This window comes from Sceloporus occidentalis, unplaced genomic scaffold, assembly GCF_023333645.1.
Source record: "Sceloporus occidentalis isolate IW3139 unplaced genomic scaffold, rSceOcc1.0.p SCAF_1, whole genome shotgun sequence".
NCBI classification, from domain to species: Eukaryota; Metazoa; Chordata; class Lepidosauria; order Squamata; family Phrynosomatidae; genus Sceloporus; species Sceloporus occidentalis.
In genome coordinates, this window is record NW_028316981.1 from 175,595,235 (window position 1) to 175,621,796 (window position 26,562).

The window sequence follows — 26,562 nt, forward strand, 5'->3', positions numbered from 1 at the left end:
TTTTTCTTCCAGCCTTTCCTAAACTCAGCACATAAATTCCAGAGTTTCTCTACTGAAAATATTAGTTTTGTTTTTTCTTTCCCATTAGTAACTTTTGTTGTCTTCTTCTCTTTTGACTACACTCTGATGATGCACAGCTATGTATTTCCGAGTTTTCACAAGTGCAGAGTTGGAGGGTATGGGTTTCTCCATCTCCTTTCCTTCTGTCCCCCCCCCTTCATCCTCATTTACTTATTAAGTAAATATTAGTTAGATATGTATCTTAGCTTTCTTCCTGTGAGCTGAAAGTGGCAGACAGTTTGCCTGCTTCATCTTCCCACTGCATCTTTGCAACAAATAAGAGAGAAACCTTCTTAAAGTCACACAACAGTGACTTTAATAATGATAGAAAATTAAAATACTACAGAATGTGTAGTGCATTACCTACCACCTACCTGCCAACTGTCCTAGTTTAGCAGAGACAGTTCAAATCAATCCTCTGCTATCCCATTTTCTTAGCTGCTTTTAAATTATCCTGGTTTCTATCTCCTTCTCCAAGTTTCCTCCTGCTCAGTTTACTTTAGTTTCTGCAAATGGGAATAATCTGAACTTCAGAAATTTTACAGTTTGACACTGCTTTAACTGCCATGTGGCTCAGTACCGTGGAATTGTAAGGTTTGTCATTTGTTGTGGCAACAGAGCTGACTGCCAGGGGAGGCTTAAATATATTACAAAACTACAAATGCCAGAATTTTATAGCACTAACCCATGGCAATTAAAGTAGTGTCAAACTGTGTAATTTGAAATAGAAATAAACGTTTTGAAATTTTCAGAGACCACCTGGAAGCTTTTTCCAAATGCAGCCAAGGATGATTTTTAAAATTTTGTCAGCCTCCACTTTTCTTATGATTTCCATTTAGTGGTAACATTTACAGATCTCTGCTTCTTTAATATATGCTGGAGATACCTAGAGAGGTAGCATATTTGCTTTTTCCTTTTCCCTCTGTTTTGCTATTCACAGATGCTCAGTAGGGGATTATGGAGGCAACTGCTGTTTACCTTGCCTGTTGTGGGCAGGCACACACAACAACAGTAGAAGTGGCTAAAGCAGAATGTCATTCTTTCCTAGCTCATGTGTTTCATTGCAGACATTTGCCTGCAAAATGACATAGAAAATCTGGGTCTCTCAGGCCTTCCTTTACCATATTTCCAGTTCTGAGGTTGCTAAAAAAAAAAAAACAACCCTCCAACTAGACAGAGGACAAGGAGTAAAGCAGAACCCAAAGGTATTTGAAAAAATACTTTGTAAAAAGGAGCTTCTTTGTTAGAAGATTTGTTAACTGAAGTACATGTTTACTATGCATGCCTTTCCCCCCCAGTGATATTCCAAACTCTGTATCAGTGAACTATTAAGGTAGTGGGGCAAAATGTTGGGGGTCCCCAATAGCGGTGTCAGCATCGCCTTGAAATTTCAGGAAGATTATAGCTCAAAATGATGCCTGCGAAACTTTGAAGATTTTTTAACCTATGTGTACCAGTACTAACTTCAGAGAAGACCCCAGCTTCAGTGAATAAACTGATTTTATTTAGAAATGTGCAAAAGTGCACACAAACATACAAACCTAATGCAACCGTAGAAACTATACAAGGCTAACAGAAAGAAAGGTATGGAAGGCTGGCTGGAGAGGAATTGGGAATTAGAATGGGAATAATTACTAGTTCGGAAGCTAGGTCCACAGAAAAGAGAGTAGCTCAGACAATGTCCGAGAGCTACACAGAGAGAGTGAGTAGGACCCTCTGTGCAGATATATGGTTAGAGCTGAGGTGGGGATATATATATATATATATATATATATATATATATATATATCCCATCTGATAATCTCGAGGGGGCTTGATGTTACCACATGGTGTAACAAAGGCTCTGATGGCTTTAACTCTGAAGTGATAAAACATCAATTAGATTTGAGACAATCTTTGCATTTTTAGACAGGAAGTGTGCATAGGAACACAGTATGAGATGAGATGACAGGTATAGGCCCCCATTGCTTTGTGGAACTCTCTTTGTCTCCATTGCAAAATGTGATGGAAATGCAAAGAGCCGGGGGGGGGGGGGGGCAGAGTGATCAGCAACCCCATTCAGTCTTATCTAGATCTCACACATGTCTTCAGCAAATTACATATGTAACTTTTTAGTTTCCACAGGTCATCGTGACCTCTCAAAACATGCCCAGTGCTACATATTAGTCATGAAACTCCATATCCACTGAGAGAGGTGTAGGGCATGTGCATGATCTCCTCCTCCTCCTCCTCCTCCTCTTCATTTTTCTAGCCAGACATATAGGCCTTTAACTGTAGCATGATGGACATAAATTTAGCAAATTTAGTACACACAAAGTTAGTACACACGTTTGGGCTGGACCTGACAATAGGGGAGATGTAATATGGCTCTTAATAAGTACAAGGGCTCTCTGCCAACAGAAAAAAGGGTATCCTCACCTGTGAGAAATCATTATGCCAATAATGTTAGAAATGTGTAAAGATTGATGATACTGGGATGAAGACCTGGAGAGTTTGCTGTTGCGAGTGGAGAGAGTGAGACTGGATGGTTGTGCTGGACTTGTGAGGTTGCTTTCCAGAGTTTTGATGAGGAACAAAGAGAAATTTGAAAGATCTGAGCCACTGCTTCAGGGGAAGTGAAGTTCTCCAAAGCAACAGGAGGGAAGCTTCAATCAGTGTCTTTTGCTCTGCTTTACCACAGCCCTGAATGAGAAAACACAGACATTTTTGGCTCAACTGTGCTATGGAACCTCACAGATCTCAGCACCATGTGCCTCAAGGCAATTATTTATTATATTCTTATTCAGATCTTGAAATTCAGACAAACAGCTTGCAGGTCAGTAGGAATGGTCTCCCTTCCCCATAACTTCACTGTACCTATAAAGAAGATCTCTTAAGGAGACAGGGGAGATTAGTGATCAGCAAAAATTGCAATAACTTTTAGCTCATTTCAGTCTACTTTCTCTATAAATGTGAAAGTGCAGAAAAGATGTGGGCACACTTCAACCTTGCAGGCTTTACTTTAAAACACACACACACACACATCTGCAAGATCCAGCAAAATGAAGAATTCGAGGAATTTTTACATAGGAATTTATTTTAGTTCCAGAACTGAAAAGACTTCCAAGCCCATTGACACATTAAAAAAAGCTATTACCTTGCATTTTCTTTCTTTAAGAAGTAATTATTTACCCCTAATTATTTTGCTGTTACTATTACCAAACAAATTGGAGACAAAAATAGGAAACATTATTTGATTTACTGCACATCACCCAGAGATCTTGTTCAACCTTTTGCTCTTCCCTAGTCCAGAATATTCATTAAAATGTAAAGTTATTAATTTATTTTATTCATTTATATCCCACTTCCTCCCCTATAATTGGATGTGTGGCATCTTACAAATTATTAAAAGCAGTTTGGATTATTAAAAGCCATTTTTTAAAAAAAAGTGATTTAAAAACAATTTATACAGTTTAATCCATTTAAAATCCATTACAATTATGATTCATTATTAAAATACAAGGTAAAAATCAACAGAACATCACAGGATACCATTAAAAGCACATCACAGTCAATTTCTGTAAGTCTAAAAGTTACACTGGATGCTGAGTGGACATATACACTTGATTCAGTGGATCCATTCTAGTCATATTGCAGGAGGAACCCAAGTTGGAAAATCACATTGCAGTAGAAAACAGAGCCACAGGCCACAGTACTTTACCTTTGTGCCGAGAATCTGTTGCATCTTCCTTCTTGGAAGAGGTCTATGCAGCCCATCAGAATGGATAACATGACATCACAATGGACAATGGGGTGGAACTAGAGCTGGGTTGTCATAGTGCAACTCAGGTTTACCAGGTTAGGAGTATCCTATGGCCTGATATTTGGGGACCAAAATCTGAGACTTAAGGACTTATATTACCATAGGGGATGGGCTTTGTTTATGTTAAAAGGTTAATGTTACATGGCCTCTGGTCATGTCATTAAGCATGTTGCATGTTCACAGATCAAAGGCACTATAACAAATGAGGAAAGGCCTAAATACCCTAACAGCATCCATCTGACCTTGGACATTAAGGAGGATCAGCTCTGGGTAGTACTTGGATGGGAGATCACCAGTGAATACTACTTGCTGTAGGCTATCTTTTGGAGGAAGGAACTGGCAAAACCACTCTGATTATTCCTTGCCTTTAAAATTGTATGAAATTTATTCCTCCATCTTTTCCATTTTGCTTTCTTTCTCTTTCTTTTCAGTAAATAGTTCTCTATAAAAATCTTGATATATCTTCTTTTTTGTCTCTTGGTTTGAGAATGTCCTATCTCCTTTCTTTATTTCTAAAATCTGCTTCTTTTCTTTTTCTTTTTTAAATTTATTCGCCAACTGTTTGCCCAGTTTATTTGCATGCCCAAAAGCTTTTTGATGACAATATTTCGACTTCTATTCTGCTTCTTGAGTAATTTCTGCATCTAGTTGCTTCTGTAAGATTTCAGTTTCTCTCTGTATTTTCTGTTTTGAAGCTTCTTCTTGTATATCATATAAAGTCTCTTCTCTCTTTTATATTTCTGCCATTAACCTTTGATTTGTTTTCTCTCTGTTTCTTTCTGACTTCAGCATTTTGTTTTTAAAAAATGACCCCTCATTATCCCAAAGTAGTTGCATTGAGACTCCTGGTGTCTTATTCTCTTTTAAATAATATAAAAGTGTTTCTTTTGTTTTTTGTAAACACTGGGGTCACCAGAAATTGACAAGTAACTTGAAGGCACACAAACACAAAACATGAAATAAAAGCATGCATATACACACTTTTAAAGGTAGCCGCTTCGCCTTCAAATTCCTGTTCTTGCTAACAAAGCAGAGAAGATGGGACAAACCTGAGAGTTAGAGCCAGACCTACAGATCTGGAAATCCAGTCTCAATTGTTTTTGTGTGCCTTTTTTTGGTTTAAACTGTGGCTGATGTTCTTTCCAAATGTGGAAGACTGACCCAGGCTGCTCCTGTTGTAGTGCAGATGCTGAAAAGCCTGTGCCATTCTCACCATAATGACAAGTCACATGTGGATTAAGGGATGCCACAGGAACACAAGCAGCTGGTAGTCTATAAAAGTATTCTCCCACACACACAACTCTGCCCGCCACCCTGTAGAATCCTTTTGGCACTGGAAAGTGTTCCAGAGGAGCATATGGCAATGGAAATGAGGATAAATGCAGCTCCTTGATCTCCTGCCTGTCTCTCTCCAGTTGCCTATTCTGAGCCAGCTCTTTTCTCATTATAACGTTGCTGGCTTTTGACAAGGCCATGCTGACTTCAGGGCTTCTCTGTTGTCTGCCTGCCTCTTCTTTTTGTTTTATGTCAGGGGGCTGAGGGAATGGTGAGAGATGCCAGTCTGTATGTTACAAAAGGCAGGCAAGGAAGGAACGGCTTAGTGTGGGGCATATCAATGCTGCTTCTTGCCTTGTTTCAGATTTGCTTGTGATACTGAAGAGAATGGGAGACATGCCAGGCCGCTTCACATGGATTCCAAGGGGATTGTAGACTTTGCCTGATCAACTACTGAAGGGCAATTTTAATTAGTGCATCCATGAGTTGAAAACACACACTTTGGCATTACACTTTGTATAATAGATCATAATTTCTCTATTAGGTAAGCTCCTGATAGTGAATTGTTGCATCTTTTAAAAAAAGAAAATTATTTACCAGACTTCAAAAGCTTGACTAACCTTTGGATGACTTGCACCCCTGCATACCAGCACTAACTGGGGAGGACTCCAGGTTTTTGGTGACTTAAGAGAGTTTTATTTATTTAGAAAAATGCAGAATGCAATCACATACATGAGAAAGCATTTAACATAGATACAGCATACATAGCTAACCAAAATGGTTCTTCCCTGCAGCCATCTACCCCATTCCCAGCATGTCAGTGTTGAAAAGTTTTTTGTCTGCCTGGTGTAACATATTGCTCTGCCCTTATTACTTTGTAGTCGAGGGTTTGGCGAAAATGATTTATGCAGCTGATCTGCATAATTAATGCAAAAGAGAGAGAAAAAGGAAGTAGGGGCAAGTGAAAAAATGATCCAGGAGTTTGATTTTAAAAGTTTTTCTTTGGTAGTGACTGGTTGCCCTCGGGCCATGTGTGGTTTATGTTGCAGCAAAGATTAGAGCGTATGAAATTGCTGTGTTCTCTTACAAAAGCATTAAATAAATGCCACAAGGGAAATTGATAGGGCACATGTCTTTGAAAGCAACTGTGTTTTACTAGCAAAGGAATTTGCCTTAGAAAGCTTTTTTCCCCTCCCCAAATACTTCACAGAGGCCTGTTACAGACTGCCAAAATAAAGCTGCTTCAGGTCTCTTTGGAGGTATGCTATTTAAACGATGCATGCATCCTAAGAATCCGGAAGCTGCACCAAAACTGCACTCCAGTGCTTAGGAACGGAGTGTGGCTTTGGCGCGACCTCCGGACTCTTAGGACCCATGCATCATTTAAATAGCATACCTCCAAAGAGACCCGAAGCAGCTTTATTTTGGCAGTCTGTAACAGGCCAGAGCCAAGCTGCAATCATCAGATGCATTTACTCATTGTGTGTGTTAGAGGCAATGATTATAGACAGGCCTGTTATCCTTTGTAACTTTTGTACGCACACACATACATGCCTTTACCCAGGGACCCCAGAACTATTTTTACAATGGGGCTCATTACTGGCAGGCAGCTTATTGTTAAGTTTTCCTACTTGCTGGGGAGCAGGGAGCATTACTTTCCTCACCCATTAGCAATGAAAAATCCTTAAATATGAAGGCTCATAATGCTCACGTAGAAGAATCTTCCATGTGTTCAGTGTAGCTTAGTCCTGAATAAGTGTGCACAGGAGAGATTGCTCTTTCATGAGTCCTTCTTGTCTGCAAGGCTCACTTGGGACTACTTGCATGCACACACGTGTGTGTGTGTAAAATGGTAAAGGTTACCCTTGACATGAATGTATAGTTGTAACCAACTGTAGGGAGCGGTGCTCATCCCTGTTCCTAAGCTGAAGAGCCAGCATTGTCTGAAGACAACTCCGATGGTCATGTGGCCATCATTATTGCACAGAATGCTGTTACCTTCCCACCAAAATGGTACCTATTTATCTACTTGCATTTGCATGCATTCAAAGTTCTAGCTTGGCAGAAGCTGGGACTAGTGACGGAAGCTGACTTCATCACGCGGCACTTGGGCCTCAAACTGCCAACCTTCTGACCTTACAATTGTCAGAACTGGTGTCTTAACCACTAAGCCACCATGTCCCTATGTGCATGCATGCGTAGTGTCTGTTAATTTAGCTTTTGCACACATTCAGAAATGATATATTGTGTTACTTATCTTTTCAGTAGCAAAAATGCATTTGCAAGCTAAAAAACCCCTGGCTTCCACTTTTCAACCAATTCCACTTTCTGGCAGTCCTCCTGTCCTGCACCCACCAAATATGTGGGGGCTTCCTGTATTCCTTATGGGGATCAACAGCAATTGCCATCCACGTATTTCTTACTGCTTGACCATTTTGTAAATTTCTGACTGATAATGCCAGAGGAGACTCATTTCAAAGGGGGCAGAGCACCTCTACTTATTGACTTAAGGGAGAGACTTGATTCCCCTGCCCTCTCTTCCAGGTTCCATTCCTCTACCTGATTTGAAAACTGGAATCTTTGAGTTGTTTTTACTAGTTTCCAAGTGTGCCTTCTTTAAAAATTGGTCACTGCCAGCACAAAAATTATCATATGGCAACAATAGCTGTCTAGATACCTAGATGTCAGGGATGCATTTTTTTCTTGTCAGTCACAGAACATGAGAATAACTAATTACACTTTCAAATAACAAGTTCAACTAATGTGGAACCTCTGGCAATCCAGATTTTGTTGGACTATGGCCTGTTACAGACAGCCAAAATAAAGCTGCTTCGAGTCACAGTGGAGGTATGGTGTTTCAATGATGCATGCGTCCTAAGACTCCAGAAGTCACACCAAAGCCATGTTCCACTCCTAAGGACTGGAGTGTGGCTTTGGTGTGGCTTCTGGACTCTTAGGACGCATGCATCATTGAAACACCATACCTCCACTGTGACTCGAAGCAGCTTTATTTTGGCTGTCTGTAACAGGCCTATGATGGCTCCCAGCAGATCAAGCCAGAAAAGCCACTAGTTAGGAATACTGAGACCTGCAGTCCAATAACATCTAGAGAACTGCTTCATTCCCAGCTCAGAACTAGCTGCTAGTAATTAACCCATCAGTATAATTATATCATATTACAATTATAACTCCTGAGCAATAACTGCTTTTATGCTGCAACTGTAACTTTGAATCACTTTTATAGCTACAGGGAGTGTGTGGTTTCATAAATGATGAAGAAAGAATATCACATCATTCAAGTGCTCCCTCATGCTCTGTTGCAGGTGGTGAGGGAAGATGGAGGTGGATGAGAAGAGAATGGGTTGTACCACAGACCGGTCACTTCTAATACTGAGATCTTGGAAAGGCATTTTTCTCTCTCAATAAATATATCAATGACCAATACCAATTTTCTTCAGAAGCCTTAGAATTATAACTGTGATTTATTTCATTTTAACATATAACTTTCTATTCTCCGCGAACAAGTATGTGTTGGTTTTAACTCCCTGCCTCTTTCTGCACGGAGAAAGTGAATGGGTATTGGGGAAAAGAGATGACAGATGATGTCAGAAGAAAAGAGGAGAGGAGCTAAATTCAGATTGTCTGGAGGATTGTGAGAGTTGTGGTCCAAAAATTAATTTTCTTCTGCTCTGGATGGACTTTACTAAAGATCTTGGGGTGAAAGGAACATATGCAGACTGAAAGTTTCTCACCTGTGTCAATATGCTATTTATTTCTGTATTTACTGTATTTATACCCCGCTCTTTAGCCACAAGGGCTTTCATCTATATCTTTCAAATCTCTTTCAAAAGAATTGAAATGTTCTTTCAAATCCCTTGTTGACCTATGTGCCCCCCTGAATTTCAAAGGGTTTTCTTAGGCAAGGAAGGTTTTGCCAGTATCCAAGATCAGGAGGGATCTGGTGCTTTTAGGGTACTTAGGCCTTGCTAGTATTATTGATTGTTACATTTCCTAAACATATTAAGCTTTACTCTATTCTTATGGCTAAGTCACACACCACAGATTTCATGTTCATGTAGCAGTAATAAGATGACTAAAAAGAGTAAGAATTTTTCCTACACTTCAGTGTCCCTTAAATATTTCCATTAAAAGAAAACACAAGTAGGCCTTCTTGAGTTATGGAGCCTCCAACTGTGGTGTTAATGCCATCCTTTCGTTTAATTATACTTTTACTTCACCAAGGAGCTCATGTTTGGGTACAAGTGTATGCATAATATGCATCCTTAGAATGAGTCTGTGATGAAATAGTTTGTGCTGAGAGAAAGTGAGTGGTTCAAGGCTTTGTGGCTCAGAGAGAATTTGAATCTGGGTCTTTCCAGGGTCATAGTCTGACATTTTAACCACTGCTCCATCCTGGACCTAATTGATTCTTTTCCAAGATGTTGCATACCCATGACTGGTAGATATCAAGGAAGAAAGAGTAACTACAGCTGGATCTGATCACATTGCATCTACAATGCACAATTAATTAATGTGGTTTGATGACACTTTAACTGCCATGTCCCAGTGTTATGTAATTTTGGAATTTGTGATATATTTAGCCTTTTCTGTCAGAGAACCCAGGTGTCCCAACTAGCTACAAATCCTAGATTTCCATAGGACGGAGCCATGGCAGTTAAAGCAGTGTCACATTGCATTAATTCTTCTGTTCAGTAGCAGACTACATGTCCAAGAAGTACGAGGGAGGAAGGAGTGTCTGTGTGTAGTATCGGCTGAAGGGTGGAGTATATTCTAATTCACAAGAAGAGCAATATTTCCTGCCTCTGCAGAAATGCCTGGGAGTACAGCGAGGAGAACGTGCTGCCAGTTTTTGACAAACGTTTCTTCTGCAGAGTGTCTGTCCTCCTGCAGCAAAATCCACATGCGGCATTAGCATATGTGGAAATAAATGTCCCTAAAAAGGCTGTTTTCGAATATGTTTGGCTCTGTTCTTAGAAAAGCATTTCATGGAGGAGGGGAATGCAATGGACAAGGATGTCCAAGGAATCCAAAGGGGACATACACAGACACACAGACTTACACAGTTATAGGCCTTCCTACATTTGAAAGAATGTGTTTCCTAACATACCTCACCAGTGGCTTGGGCTGCTCAGATTTGCTGGCCATCAAAATCTGGAGAGCTGAGTAATTCCTATCCCTGTGTTGGGAAAACTACTTTCAGCCAGTGTGGTGTAATAGTTTGAATGTTACACTATGACTCTGGAGAACAGGGTTCAATCCTATCTCAGCCATGTAAACCCACTGGTGACCTTGTGCAAGTCACATTCTTTCAGCCTCAGAGGATAGCAATGCCAAATCCCCTTTGAAGAAACTTGCCTGAAAAAACCCAAGATAGGTTTACCTTAGGATCGGAAATGACTTAAAAGGCACACAGCAAGAACAACAACCTGCATCAGATATACTGGATACATCAGTATTATCCCTCGATGGAGGTGATAACAGTGGCCTAACATCTAAGGCTGTTGCAAGGATTATTGGGTGAGGCCAGATATGCGAATGAAGTTCTCTGGTTGTGCTTAGGGAAAGTGTCTCTGTAAATCAGCATTTAATGCATATCTCTGCCCACTTTTGTCCTCTTTTGATTATACAGTTCCTGTGGGCAATGTGTAAGTGTCAATCTTACCCACTCCCCTCCCCCAACTGTTTTTAGCATAAAAATAGACCTGTGGGTGATCTGGCTCTGTTGAACTCTGCAGTGCCTTTGCAGCAAAGGCACCCTCCCATGTTGTCTGGGTGGGTTCTGGCAACAGGAGTTCTAAAACTGATTTTTCTTTCACCAGCTCTGGCCATTGCTCATGGCTGGAGCAAACGTGTTGTTCTGACTCCAAAGTAGCAAAACTAGCAGGGTCCAGGCTTTTCTTCAGAAAGGGGAGAAGAGGGACATGTGGTCTTCCTCTGCTTCTTCTGCCTTCAACCTTACTTAGCATCATTGCCTTTTCTAAGGATTCATTTTTCCTCATGATATGGCCAAATTCAGTCATCCTGAGTCACTGAGTTTCATTTTGGTATGTTCTAGAACCTGTTTATTTGCTTTTGGTTGCTCATAGTATTCTCAGCACTCTTCTCCAGCAGCAAATCAAAAATGATCTGATTTTCCTCCTATCAGCCTTTTTCACTGTCCAACTTGCACATCTGTGCATAGTGATGGGCAATACAGTGTCTTGGATGATCCTTACTTTAGTGTTCAGAGTTATGGTTTTACACTTTATGATCTTGTCCAGTTCTTTTATAGCTGTCTTTCCTAATCCCAGTAGTCTTCTGATTTCCTGATTGCAGTCGACATTCTGATCAATGTTTGAACCAAGGTACGGGAATGAGTAATAGGGACCAGTTTTACTTGACATAGTTAATGGCTGTGCTTGCTTACAATGTATTATATGTTACTAATACTGGATTATGGGACATGTAGTCATACATTGCTAAGGTCACTGCTCATACTTCCTTGGTGGTTAAGGAGCAAATGGGAAAAGGGAAGAGAGGTTCTGCTGGGAGTGTCAAGATGAAATCATATGGTATAGGGTGGAAGGAGGGATAATCATGGGAAAGAGGGGAAAGTGAGCATGTTTGATTTTATGGGCAAATGGGATGACAGCCCACTCAAAATGTGAATTACTGTATGTTTTAATTAAACTGTGTTAATGTTGGCTTCTTAGTCCCAACAACATACATCTGCTGGAGACTTCTTTGGTTTATGAATAAAGTTTTCTGGTTCACTACTGAAGCTTGAATTCTTGAATTAAAGTAAACCTGTACATGACAGATACCACCAGCTAACGTGGCTACCAAATTGGGCTAGGAATGGAAGGGATGGGCTAGGGATGAAGACTTTGCTTTGATTGTTTCTTCCTGAAGTGCAGGAGGTTGGACTGTATGGCTCTTGTGGTCTCTTCCAACTTTGTGATCTGATCTGATATTTGGAGACTTAGGGAAAGAAAACAAAAAGTGGGCTTTTTGAATCTCAGGAAACTCCATCAAAGAGAATCTCCTGAAGCCCCTTTCTAATTTTTTTCCTCCCAGAATTTTCAAATAGGTACTCCTGATACACATGCACCTAGCCCAGATTCACCTTTCTCCTGCTCCCTCACAGGAGGGTGGCTGGCAGGAGGGCAAGGGAGAGCCAAGGCAGTAGAATGGCAGTGAGATATGTGCCAATAGTCAGCTCATGACAAAGGAGGAACCCTATGAGGTGCTGGAAGATGCATCAAAGATGCTGGAAGATACATGAAGATGCATGTATTCTTGTCAGATCATAGTGGCAGGTGATCCTCCTTGCTCAACCACACTGTCCTCCCAGCCACTATGTGTCTGTGGTGGCAGGCAGGAAAAAGGTAAGTTGGAGGAGAGAATTCCTCCCCTCTCCTCCAAGAACATCTTTAAAATGACACATGTTTTTGGAAGATGTCCCCACAGAAGGGAGAAAATTGCTTCAGTTACTTGGTCTCTCCTGTGGGAACATACAACTTAAAGACATCCGTGAATTGGTCTATTGAGAAACTGCTGGCAGGAAGAAGGAGCAGGGTCAGCACTCCTGTTAAGCAGAATGAGACAGTAAGGAGTGGGAAGCACTATGACTAGTGTCCAGCTGGCCTTCCCCTTCTGCTGGAGGCCAGAGTTCTGTATTCTACACAACCTGTCCTGTCTCCCCCTAAACTAGCCCATCACCTTCAGCTGTGGCAGAGGATACTGTGAATTGCTTATGCTAAAGTAAAATTCAAGTACCAGTCCAGGCTACTTCTAAATGTGGATCTGGATGGGAAATACTTCCCTTTGTCCTTTGCCTCAGACAACAAATCATCTTGGGTCAGCTCTAGGCTGAAGCGATAGACCCCAAGTCCACAGCCTGGTAGCAAGAGCAACAGTATCTGGACAGGGAAATTAAAAAAGCTAAAGCAAACCCCACAGAAGCACCAATATTTTTGAATGATATTGTTCACAGTGCTGCTGAGTCAGTAGCAGCTTGGATCTATAAATACATAAAGTATAAAACAACAACAACACCAAGTATCAACTGTAGCAAGCTGCCTCATTGGTATAGGCATGTAGGTGTATTAATTTTTTGTTTAAATGTGTTCTTCGTTCAGTGTATTGGATTTTACTTTTATCTCCACAAGCCCAGATGCACAGGTGAAAGAGGAAAGCCCAAGCCCCACTTTGCATAACACAGAATGACTTAAACCTATTATACAGCCAACCTGCCTCAATAGCCTGCAGCAAAATGATCCACTGACAGCCACTCTTGAGTTGGCTTGTTTCCCCCAGCCCATAAACAATTTCTTTTTTTCTTAAAACAAAGCAAAAACAAACAAAAAAAACCCACAACAAGCTATAAATATGCATTTCAAGGTTCCAAGTGGAATTTCTTACTTTCATGCTTCAACATGAAATATTTATTAATGCAAGAAAAGACTTTCACTGCAATCACAAGGAAAACATTTGTTTTACTGTTGTTTTTAAAGAAACATTTTGGTTGGTTAGTTTTTAAATTTGGTACTGAAGGAGAGTCTTACAAAGAACTCTGGAGATGATCTGGGACTTTGATTCTTTAAACTTACCATCTCTTTGAGAGAGGTAGGTGTGTGTGTGTGTGTGTGTGTGTGTGTGTGAAAACTGACCCACCTTTGAAAGAAAAAACCCAGGGTAGCAGTGGTAAATTGATTAGTGCAGACACACTATGCATGAGAGGTGAATTATTCATCAAAGCATAATCTGCTGACACTGGCAGAAGCAGTGCTGTACATAGAGCAATATTGCCCATTGCAGTAACACACTGCATTGCACATTGCATATTGTGCATTGCACAACAGCACCCAGTCATTGACAGTGTTGCTGTTCTGCATGGAACTGCATAGTGCTGCTGCATCTCCACATGCACATATTTGTGCTACACTGGGTAGATGTTGGTTTGGAGCCGCAATCTTAGTCCTTGTCAAACAAACAACCACATGAAACTGCAGGCATCTATGCTGAACCATAATAACAATATTCCAAGAAAGGCAAGCTTACATTTCTAGAGGAGGTGGATCATGAAACCATAAGAGATAGGGCAGGGTAATATCAACTGGGAGTCTATAGGGCTTGTTCTGAAGGGACATGATGGCTCTATCGCAATAGCAAATAACAACAGGGATAAGGGACATACTTGTTTAGTTCCCCTTTGGAGCCTTAAGGTAGAGGAGTTTATTCTTTTGACTTACTAAGGCTCTGAGTTTGTGTATAGATTTTCTATCTTACTAATACAGGTAAATTAATTTCCAAAGTTCATCTTTCTCAGTACTCCAAATAAGTATTGCCAGATTTCTCGGTCAAAAGCTTTCAAATCATCTAGGGACATAAGGGCAATTGAGGTTTTGGGAATCTTGCAGCATGATGGGTGACATTTAGGACTCATTTAATGGCATCGAATAGTTTTCTATTTGGCATAAAGCCAGTTTGGTCAATAGAGATATACTCAGTGATGAAGCTATTAATACTATTAGCTTGAATTAAGGTCAGTAGTTTCACATCCTGGTTTATTAATACTATCGGTCTAAATGCTGAGGTGGGAGGTTGACAGTCACTTGTTTTGGGATGGGGACAATTCTGGAAGTGTGACAAGATTGGGGGCATGCACCTTGTGACATTATCTCATTGAATAGATCTTGTAGGTGTGGGGCAATTTTATTATAGCAAAATGTGTAAAATTCTCCCATAAACCCATCTAATCCAGAAGATGTCCCTGGTTTGAGGTTTTGGATTGCCTGTTTTATTTCTTCTAATGAGATGGGCTGGTTGAATAGAGCAGTGTGTGGTTCCTTAATTTTCAAAATTTTGAAAGAATCGAGGAGTGAATTAAGTTTATCTGGGGTGTGCGTGATTCTTCAGCATAGAGTTTGGAGTAGAACTCTAGGAATTCCTCTGCTATGTCACTTTGGGAGGTTTTGATACTGCCATTTGGGGAGGTGATAGCCACAGCAATTCTTTTTTCTGCTTTCTGTTCTGCTAATCTAGCTAATAATTTAGAGTTCCTATTATTGGCCCCATACAGACAGGCCAAAATAAAGCTACTTTGGGTCACTTTGGAGATATGCTGTTTAAAGGACTGGAGCACAGCTCTGGCACAGCTACCAGACTCTTAGGACACATGCATCATTTAAACAGCATACCTCCAAAGTGACCCGAAGCAGCTTTATTTTGGCAGTCTGTATGGGATTGTTATTATTTTCATAGAAGTAGGCTTTAGTATATTGCAATTTAGTCTGAACTGAGTATAAGTCTAATTCTTTAAGTTTAGCTTTTTTAATAATAAAGTTTTTAGCATGTCTGAGTTTTGGGTCTTGTGGGAGTTTGACAAGAATTCAGTTTCTTTAATCAATTCCTGGTGTTTCTTTTCCTTAATTTTCTTTTGTTTGGAGCTCTCCTGTATAAACAGACCTCTGAGCACTGCTCTCAGTGTGTCCCAAAGTAGCGCTTCAGATGAGCTTTCAGAGCTATTTTTTAGATCAAAAGTTTCTATTGCTTTTTCTATGGTCTTTTTAAAAAGGTCGTGCATTAGGAGTGCTGTGCTAAAGCACCAAGACTTTGAAGTCTGGGAAAGTCCTTCCGTTGCCCAGTCTAATATTGGTGAATGGTCTTAATATAAGATTGGATTGATTGTGGAATTTAAAATTTTGCCTAATAGGGACTTGGAGATGAAAAAGTGATCAATTTTGGAATAGATCTTATGGACTGCTGAGTAGACGGTGAAGTCTTTCTCTATGGGGTGTATTGATCACCAAGGATCAAGTAATCCTACAACTTATCTGCATGAATGGGGTTGGACCTGTATGTTTAGGAGGTTTTGATTTATCAAGATAGGAGTGCAAAATGTCATTAGATTCACCTCCCAACACTATGGAACTGACAACCACTTCACTTAGATGATGTAAAAAAGCTGATATAAATTGATGCTGGCCTATATTGGGTGAATAGAAGGTGACTAGACTGTAGGATTGGCCAAAAATTTCTGCCGTCAGTATTAGGTAGCACCCAGAATTATCTCTAAATTCATTGTTTTATCACGAAAGGACATGATTTGTCCAGGGAATAGCTACCCTTTTGGCTTTTCCCCTGCCTTCCACTGCATATTGGTTTCCAAACAATTTTGTTAGGAGCATGGGTTTTGAACCCTTATGGTGTGTTTCTTAAAGGAATAAGAAATTTGGATGTAGTTGTTTGATTTGTTTTAGTATTTTCCCTCTCTCCTTTTTTGCTCAACCTAAGCCCTTTGCATTATTGGAAATGACTCACAGGGGTGCCATGTAATAATATACTGGATTGTGAAGAGAAATTGGTACTTATTTTCCTATTGCCCACATTATTTTCCAATTTGAGGGTTACCATTTGAGGATCTAAAAAGTTCAGTTTGGCCACATTTGGATATCTTACAGGCTTTTCCCTACAGATTTTAAGAATAGTCATGTGACGTAAATAAACATTCAATAACATAACAATATAGTTAGAAATATAGTTAGTTAGTTGACATAACAATATAGTTAGTTATATGTGAAGTCTTTCCATATTTCAATTAAGAAAATTTCTGGTTTCAGCTATATCTTGATGTCAAAAATATCTTCCATTATTAAATGAATTTGAATCCAGTATTTCTGTGCTTTATCACAAGTCCATCCTATCTTTGGTTTACATTTCCAACATTTGTTTGAACTATTCTTATACATTTTCAATAACCTGCCAGGTGTCAAATACCATCTGTACAACATTTTATAAAACATCTCCCTTAGATCATAACTCAGTGTAAATTTCAAACTTTTTGTCCATCTAGAACGCCTTCAATACTTTGTACACCTGTGATTTCATTAGTGCAGGTGGCCCCTCCACTTCTGCAAACTGAGTAATAGAATCACAGAATCTTAGAACTGATAGGGGCTGCAAGAACCATCTACTCCAACACGCTGCCATCAAGGATACACAATTCTAGAACTCAGTTTAAAAATCTCCAAAGAAGGTGAATCTACCACCCTCAGAGGTCATATTTTTCCAATGTCAAACAGTCCTTACAGTAATGTTTAAGTGAAATCTCTTTTCTTGTAACTTAAATCCATTGGTTCATGTTGTAGTCACTGCCTTCCTCTGAGGCTGAGAGAGTATGACCTGATCAAGGTCACCCAGTGGGTTTCCATAGGGGATCTGAACCCTGGTCTCCAGAGTTCTAGTCCCCCTCTAAACCACAACACCATGCCTGCTCACTGTTAGTCCCCTATATTAGTTTAAGAAACACTTATCTAATCCAGTGAGACAGCCCTTCCAATATTTTGAAATTGGAATCATATGGTCTCTTACTTGTTTTCCAGGCCCTTTATCCTCTTTGCCATCCTAGATGTAATAGTTTCATCAGGACTCATTCAAAGTACTCAGTTTGGCTGCAGAGAGAGCAGTGACAGTATAAACCATCTGATTTTCTTTGTCTGTATAGTAGCTGGAAATACCCAATTCAGACAAGTATCCAGTTCAGGCAAAACCTCTTTCTATTGTTATTGTGGTTAGTGGCCAAGATCTTTTTTAACTGAAGCATGTAAATTTGTGGCAATGATATTCTGTCTGAGTTTTGTAGTTTTGTGAGACACCAGCACATATTGGCATCAAAGGTTGAGGACCTCATAAAACTACAAACCCAAGGATTCCATAGAATGGAGCTACATCACTTAAAGGTGTGTCAAACTGCACTATTTCTACAGTACAGATGCACCCATAGTCACAGTAAAGTGCAAGGCAGTGAGTGTCTTCCATGTCAGTGGGGCAGAGAATCAACTCCTTTTTGCAGGCCAAACTTTAAAGGAACTATCCAGAGTGCTGAAACTTTTCTGGATAGTAAAGTTCATAATTTTGCATAGCTCTTCAAGATCTGAATTGACCCTCAAAGTGAATTCACAACCCTGCTTGCATGGAGGGCAATATCCTTAAAGGACAAAAGCAATGAATTCTGTTCTGATATACAGAGAATCCTGAAGGAAACCAATGGAGTTCTGACCAAATTTAACAACACTTTGTCTGAAGAAACTTTAGTTTTCCTTTTCCTCCAGATTCTTCATTAAGAGGAAGTTTAAAGTAGTTTTGAGAAGTCTGCTTTCAGCAAATAGCTGCAAACGTTTGAAGGCAAATAAAGAGATTTAACGAGACCAATAAGATGTTTCAAGGGAATGTTTTCCATGCTTAGGTAGTATTTTCTTTTTAATTTAATTGATTTTAAAAATGCATTAAGCATGCCAAGTACAAAAGAAGGCCATTTAGATTCACACTGGATCAGCTATTAGAAATATTATGCCCTCAAATGGTGGTTATTAACTTTTAATAATATTAATAATATTAAGGGAAGAAGGGGGGGAATCATATCCAGCCAAACATTAATGCAGGAAATAAAAAGAGTCAGAGAGGAAATGAATACAAATATAAGTCTAGGAAACAATGAAAACAGTTCCACCTCAAAGGAAAACACAATACAAAATAAGCATAAAGCATGAAGGTAGGAAAATATTACTTGTGAAATGCTCTGTTTTAAAATTCAATAAATCTTCAAAAGGCTTTTATTCCTTTTCAGAGTTATTAAGATTGAAAAATCCTCCTCTCAGATGTAGGCACCAAGTGATTTTACTCCAGTTTTCAAGAACTGGCTAAGTTTGATATATCATTCAACCAGACAGGGGTTTCCCCTTTCTTTCTTGGTATTTTGCATTAATTAGTTTTGCTCTCATCATATGAAAAAGTGCCTCTTTTATCTTTTAGGAGCACACCTTTCAGTTCTGTAGATAAATTTATTCTGGGATCTGAAAGAAGATTAATCTGAAAGGGTTTTTGAATAGCTTTTCTAATTAATATCCAAAATGTAATTGCAGCAGAAGACTCCACCAGTAATGCAAGTAATCAATGCTTCACTGGTTATATCTCCAAGAGTGATCTCTATTATTGGTATAGATTTTTTGCTATCTTGAAAAGCATGAAATAGCACTGTGTTCACATTTTTAAACAATCCTTCTTTAATGAAGTGCAGACTGCACATCTATGAATTTCCTTCCAGATGTATTCCCAATTATCCATGAGTAAATTTATCTGTGAGTCCCTTTCCCATGTAAGTAGATGGGTTTTTTCCCCCAGTTTATTAATTAAATTTACCAATGGATAAACGTGGCAAAATATTTTCTGCAACTTTCCGCATAACTTCACACTTAACATAAGATAGATTTTTTGTTCCCTCAATTGTGTTTTAGGTTGTTGGGTTTTTTTAAGCCAGTTTTTAAAGTGAAAAAGACCTCTGGTCTCTTGTTTCATTCATTTGCCTGAGAAGTGAGATGTGAGATGTCACACTGTTCTCCTTAATCCATTGCCGAAGCTTATGCGCTTTGTATTTACATTAATTTTTTAAAAGTAGTCCCAGATCAAAGTGGTGAGGAATAGGAATATGCACACATTCCTCAATTTGGTTCAGAGACTGATTCTGCAAGACATATTGGGGCTCATTTCGGTTTGGAATGATCAAAACTGAATCTCACCCAAACCAGATTCCCAAATCCAAATAAAGATTTTAAAATTCAAATCACTGAAACAGCAATAACTTTTCAGGACTTTTAAAAGAAAAAGTATTATTGCACAAATGCATAAAAGTATATGATAGTTTCTTGTGAATGGCTGCCTCTACCAAATTGAAAACAAATAGCTCCAGGATTTATTTATTTTTTAGCTACTACTAAAATTGCTTTTAAAAATGAAATATAGTTTCAAAGCAAGAATGGTCAGTTGATTTTCAAGTCCTCATAATTCATGCTGCTTTTTGCTCCCCAGTGCCTGTGTTGTGTGCCTGCTATCTTGGAGCCAGAGGCAAACTGTTTGTATGTACTCCAGTGGCATCATGGAGGGGGGTGCTGGGGGTGCAAACCCCACCAGGTGACACCCCACAGGAGGGTTAGTGTTGCCAATCTGGTGACTTTCACACCAAAATGGGTACTTTTCAGAGCCTTTGGTGTGATTTTGGTGATTGGTTTTAATGGTAATTTTGAAAGTTGAAATAAGTATTTGGTGAGATATGGGGGGGGGGGGTGAGTTTTGGCCAAACGTTTGGGGAATTATCTTCGAGGCTTGTTGGCAACACTGGTTGACACCCAGTTTGGCCCTCTTCCTGCTTTGGTCTAGGAGGAGTGAAAATGTGCCCTTCCTGGCTGCTCTATCACTGGGCTTTCTCCCTGAGGATGAAGACTGCCAACAGAGAAGCAGGAGTTAATACTCCTCCTCCTGTTGCCTCAGTTGCCGAGTCAGGGCAACGCAGAAGCTGGAGAGGGAAGGCAAGGATATTGACCACTACATAGAAATCCTTCCAGAGTCTGGCTAGCTAGTGGGTGACCGGATAGCTAGGTGGGCAGGCGGACAAACTAGCAGGAGGAGGTAGGTCAAACCTCCACCACCACCTCTGCCAGAAGCCCTCCGCACTGGGTGGCACCTTAGCCAATCATGACATTGGTGTATCAGTAGAAACACACACTTATACACATAGTACAAACAGGCACAGAAATGATAAAGAGAAGGAGGAAAGTAAGGCACCCTTTCCAAGCAGGACCAACTCCCATAATAACAGAGATGACATGCTAGAGCAGGGGTGCCCAACTTGCGGCCCTCCAGATGTTTTGGACTTCATCTCCCAGAAGCCTCAGCCAATCACCACCCACATGCAAATTTCCTCCCTACCTTAGGATTCTACAGTCAATCTGAATAGACTTCCAAAGCCCCACAAAGGCCCCTCCCTTCACTTTGCCCCTCAGCCAATCACCGCCCACATGCAAATTTCCTCCCTACCTCATAATGCCCTCCCTGTCAGCTTGGCCAGTGGTCTGGCATTCTGGGCGCTGAAGTCCAAAACATCTGGAAGGCCACAAGTTGGGCACCCTTGTGCTAGAGGCTCCAAGGCAGAGAGCTTAGAGATGGAGGCTTCCAAGAACAGCAGTGTTTTGACCAGGAAAAGGCTAGTCTCAGGATTTTGAAGCAATCAACCCTCCTCAGGTGACCACATGTGGCCCAAGGACCACCCTTTCCCCACCTTTACTCAAAGAGCTTCAGAACCCAAGAACAGGTACACTGGAAACCTCAGGTGAAGACCAGAAGTCATGATCAGAAGTACAATATCAGGCTGAGAAGTATCATGGTGGACCCTCGGTGGGCAATCAGGCAGGCAGAAATCTTCTGCTTCCAGCTAAATTTAGAAAAACATATACCTGTAAGGGAACTAAATATATACAGTTCAGTGACCTCACATTATTTCCCCCTCCTCCACAAGTTCTGTGACTGGAGCAGGTTGGTCGGATTCATGCTCCAGATGAGCAGCTAGAATTGTCGCTGTGCAAAGACAAGTTGCTCTTTTCCCTGTTCACCCAATCATGGTGTTTTTCTTTATATTGTCTAGTAGGATACATACTGTCTGGCTTCCCTTATCCTTTGGGTTGGTCCAAATAAATTCAGACCAGGATAATCTACTCTAGTTCTGAACTGTTCTGAACTGTTCTGATCCAACCTGCTTCAAACCTCCTCTGAATTGGTCTGGTTTAGTCCAATTCACTTCAAAATCCAGGACTTTAAAAATGGTTGCACAGCCTTATTGGGAACCTTTGGCCCTCCAGTTGTTTTGAACTTCAACTCCCATCAGCCTCTTTCAGCATAGTTGGTAGCAGAAGATTATGACGATTGCCATTTCAGCCGGTTTGGACAGCCAAAGTCTTCCCTCTGTGGCTACAGAACCATCTTTTTTTAATTCTAAATTAAATATACAGGGTGCCTAGGAGACTTGTTTGGGACATTTATTCAACTTATACTTGTCCCAAGTCTTCCATAAATTAATACCAACACTGCTAAATTTCTAGAACAGATGCTTGTTCCAAAGGCATCATCCATTTAAAAAAAAGCTTGGGTAAGATGAGTTCAAGCTCCATCTTCTTTGTTGTTATACATTGTATTAAGATTTGTGCTGTGCTTTCCCTACTTTTATAGGGCTCTGTTAACAATACTTTACTTCTAGTCTTTCATTGCCCTTTTCCTGCTGCTGCAATATGGAAGTGGTCTAAGCAGGGTATAAATTAATAAATATCTAGCCCAAATTACACATATTTTTTTCAGAGGTTTGGGTCCAGACTGAGTTAGCTGAACTGAAGTTCCCAGTGAAATCCATGGGGTTTAAGCAGTAACAGACTACTCCTATTGGTTTCATTAGGGGCTGCATTCAATTACAACCAACTCAAATACAATACCCAACTATTTCAATGGGGAAGAACACATGCTTACATGATTTGACTGCCTGCCTGATGTGCTTACCTGTCTTGGAGAAAAAATAGAACTTAAATTGAGCAGCAGATTGGGTTGTGGTTACACTCATAGTATCCATATTGATCTTCTTGTGGTGTTAAGTATTTTGCAGTACATTTAAAAAAAAAACTATGGGGATTCCATGATGGAAGTTAAGAAAAAAAGATACTGTTCAGCAGGCCCAAATAGTTAGCATTTGGGGGATCAAGTTAGGGTGCTAATTCTGGTGACCCTTGCAAAGCCAAATTAAAATAGAACTTGACATACTTCTAACCTCACTTTGTAAACCTGAATATAATCAAGATTCCTAGTGGTCATATCTAAGTGAACCTGGTGTCATTTATATCTAGTTTGGGGATGCACTATACAAAGAAATATCAACCCTGATCAGAGATGTGAGATGAACATGTGGAAATGAAAGGCAGAGCAGGGTGTACATTGTGCCATAGCTTTAAACTCCGGTCTCTGAATCTAGTTTTGGAGACATTGATAAGGGAGAAACAAGAGGGTGTTACTCAAATTGTACAAGGATCCTGAGAGGGTCCCACAATCTATATTTAATAGGGGAATTTCATTAACTCATTAAAGCAACTGAGAGGGCTTGGGTAACTCAAAGCTGGGATTGAGTCTGGATATATCATTTCTGAGCAACAACTCCAAAGTGCAAGTCCAAAATAGTTTTATTTGCATATCAAGGGGAATCACCATTCACAAAGAGACTCTCACTCGGGCACAGCCAAGAACTAATGATAGACTTAGGTGGTAGCAGATAGTGACTGAAGAGATTGCAGAAGGTGATACTGTACCAATTCCATAAATGGAACTGGGGAACACTGTGAAGAGGAATGGCTCAGCATCTGCCCGTGGATAATGGAGTAGCCACTAGTGCTGAGGAGTGAAGTGAGATATTGGCAGAGACTGACTGAACTCAAGCAAGACCAAATTGGGAGTGTCTAAACAGGCATATTTATAGGGCAAAACATATGATGGGGCAGATTTTGGGATTAAAATGAAGTATCCAGGAGAGAAGAATGAGAAGGGAACTTGTGAATGGCAAATGCAAATGTTTCTGGAAAATGGGCTATTGTTTCCAGAGGAAAGTATTCTTGGATTTTTGTTCACTTGCAAATACAAGGTCTATGACTCAACATCACTCCTATCAATGAAGAGATTATGCAGATTCTGATCTTGATTGGTCTATCCTGGCTATGTGCTTTTGAGCTTTCCTCATATTGATCTTCCCAAACATGCCAAATATGGTCACAGATCTCCTTATAAAGCAAGGCTAGCTTCCTGCATTGCGGGCACCCTTTTGGCTATGTGCCTCAAAAATCCCTGCTAATATCAACTTGATATTGAAAAAGAAGAAAGGTGCAGTGGGCCAGATCTTGGGCTAACAAGGGAAAGATAACATCACCCTTGGCCACCTGAGTCTCAGGCGTGTTGATGATGTACACATATCAATCCCCCATCCCAAAGAAGGTGTGTACCTTCTGGTAGGTTGATCAACAGCTGAGACTGCCAACATTTTAGAAAACATTTCAAAACCTTTTAATATGGGAAAGCATTGGATGGTTACCTTAGAGAGATGTTTTAGTAGTAAACTGAAGCTGGGCCAGATGATCCTTCAAATCCTTTCCAATACTGTGATTCTAATAGTCTGTGATTCAGTTGGGAGTTGGATTTTACTTTCTATGTATTTTTAAAACAAAAACATAAAAAAGTCCTATGCTCATCTTCTCTGCACTTTTCTCTCTTCCGCTTTCCTATTGTTGCCCGTGTATTTTGTGACACATTTTCCACAACTATGAGAAGCAGAAACTTTTCTTCAAAAGAACAGCAATAAATAAATGAATAAATTAATGAGAATATTCATAGGATGCCAATCTGTACCTGTGCAAGCAGACTGTGCTGCTGAGTGTTCAACCCCCTGGCACAGATTACCTTTCTCCTGACTCAAATTGGGATGAATCCAGGGAGTAGTTAGTGGAAGAGATATATCTGAGTGGCATCATTTGCTGATGAATGCTAATATGTGCTGAATGGAAATTGTGGGCAGGCTGTAGTAACAAATCCAGAAAGAGAGAACATTCGGCTGGCTAACAAGGATCTGACCTACTTTGCATTCTCTGTCCACCCCCTGTACCCCCCTCCCATTAAGGTCTGCTCCTTCTGCTCGGTTTCCCAAGAGGCGTTCTCAATTTTCATGCATGAAAGGATGGGTGGAATGGGAGACCAACAGACTCCCTTTGACTATATAGCCCTTCCTTCTCTGCATGGAAAGAGAGTTTGGTCAGGCTTCTTTTCTCCTCCTCTCTCTTCTCCTCTGCCCTCTTCAATTCCTTAGTAGACGCTTCTTTAAGAAACCAAAATGAAGGGGTGCAGAGAAGTCAGCCAAATGGGTGATGAAGCATCACGACATAACAGGAGAGGACAGAATAGGTCACGCCACAACTCATTACGTGAGTTCGGCATGTGCCAGGGCAAGTGGGCTCTAAAAATAGCCTTTTGCAGCTCCATTTTTAGTTAGCCAAGAAGTCGGGTGAATTTTAGAACCGTGGTGTTCTGTAGGTGCGGGTTGGAAATGAGGAGGCAGCCCTCCAAGCACTGCCTCATCCTAGAAGCTAGGAGAAAGAGGGCAAGGGTGGCACTGACTTGGTATAAAAATGCTGTGACAGGCTGTGCTCTCCTGGCCTATAACCCCAGGGCATTCCACACCCCTCCAGCACTCAGGCAGGCAGAGAGTTTGAGGGATCATCAAACAGCATCATGCCAGAGGGCTTTCTCCTCCTTGTCTTTGTCAAACACTTTTATCCTGCAGTAATATCAGTGCCTACTGTATGTGATTATCTAACCATTTCCCTAGTTCTGTCGGTTCCCAGCATTCCATCTTATTCTCCCAGCATTCTGTCACTCCAACGAAGCCAAGGAATAAATCTAAGACTAGAGCTTTGCAGATTTTTTTAAAGGGAGAGAATAGATTTACTGTCGGCCCTCTGTATCCACACATTTTTTATCCACGGATTAAACCATCTATAACCTGAAAATATTCAAAAATAATATAAATACCAAAAGTAAACCTTGTTTTTGCCATTTTAGATAAGTGACACCATTTTACTAGGCCATTGTATATAATGGGACTTGCTCATCCACAGATTTTGGTATTCACGGGGGGTCCTATAACCAAACCCCAGTGGAGACAAAGGGCCTACCATATTTGTTTTAGTACTTGGAGGTTTGTAGTTTGTTGTTGTGTGCCTTCAAGTCATTTCCAACTTATGGCTATCCTAAGGCCTATCATGGAGTTTTCTTGGCATGATTTATTCAGAGGAGGTTTGTTATTGCCTTCCCCTAAGTCTGAGAACATGAATTTAATGGCTAAGCATGGAATCAAACCCCGGCTTACAACCCAGTTGTAGTCCAACACTCAAACCACTGGCCTATGTTGAAAACAACTAATTATTCATAATTACAAGTTGAGTCTCCCTTATCTGGAATTCTGAAATATTCCAAAAACCAGAACTTTTTTTCATGAATGGCTAAAATAGTGACACCTTTGCTTTCTGATGGTTCAGTGCACACAAATTTTGGTTCATGCACAAAATTATTTTAAAATATTGCATAAAATTACCTTCAGGCTATGTGCATTACGTGTTTATGAAACATAAATGACTGGTGTGTTTAGATATTGAGTCTCATCTCCAACGTGTTTCATTAATCATGTACATACAAATACAATATGCAAAGGAATCTTGTTGCATCTTTGAGACAAATTGAAAGAAAGAAGCAGATAGCATGAGTTTTCCTAAACTTGCACCTACTTTCTCTAAGCCCAAGTCTACCAAACTTATGCTACCAGCTTCTTTCTTTCCAAAAGGTGCTACAAGATCCCTTTGCAAAGCAGTTTTCCAGACTAACACAACTATGTCTTTGAACTCTATGCAATTATGAGTATTAAAAAATAAAAATAAATCTGAAATCCCAAACGCTTCTGGCCCCAAGCTTTTTGGATAAGAGAAACTCAACTTGCAGTTCATTTTTGCATCAGCTGATAT

At 40.2% G+C, this 26,562-nt stretch overlaps 1 protein-coding gene across 3 annotated transcripts in view; it reads left to right on the forward strand.

Moving 5' to 3' along the window:
* The window catches only part of OLFM2 (olfactomedin 2), a 279,696-nt gene that overhangs the window by 136,302 nt on the left and 116,832 nt on the right, over positions 1-26,562 (forward strand). The window lies entirely within an intron of this gene.